Source organism: Pan troglodytes, chromosome 23, assembly GCF_028858775.2.
Source record: "Pan troglodytes isolate AG18354 chromosome 23, NHGRI_mPanTro3-v2.0_pri, whole genome shotgun sequence".
NCBI lineage: Eukaryota > Metazoa > Chordata > Mammalia > Primates > Hominidae > Pan > Pan troglodytes.
Genome location: NC_086016.1, coordinates 38,424,714 through 38,425,252, shown reverse-complemented (window position 1 = coordinate 38,425,252; position 539 = coordinate 38,424,714).

Sequence of the window (539 nt, the reverse complement as noted above, 5' to 3'; positions counted from 1 at the left end):
AAACCATGACTCTGGTTTTCCATGGTAAATTCTAGCATGTAGACAACAGGGTAAACTTCGCATTTGGGCTTCTCCTTACCCCAGGGGAGGAGGCCTCGACCTATGAAGTTGAAAAATAATTTCAGATTATATATTTTTATTACTTTTTTTTTTTGAGATGGAGTCTTCCTCTGTCGCCAGGCTGGAGTGTGGTGGCACGATCTCAGCTCACTGCAACCTCTGCCTTCTGGGTTCAAGCGATTCCCCTGCCTCAGCCTCCCACGTAGTTGGGACTACAGGTGCACACCACCATGCCCGGCTAATTTTTGTATTTTTAGTAGAGATGGGGTTTCACCCTGTTGGCCAAGATGGTCTCGATCTCCTGACCGTGTGATCCGCCCACCTCGGCCTCCCAAAGTGCTGGGATTACAGGTATCAGCCACTGTGCCCAGCCTTTTTATTACTCATTATGTTTTAAATAATGTATTATATTTAAATTTAAATTTTATCTCTCTAAAAAGAATATATATGTACATATGTATGTATGTATGTGATGTGTG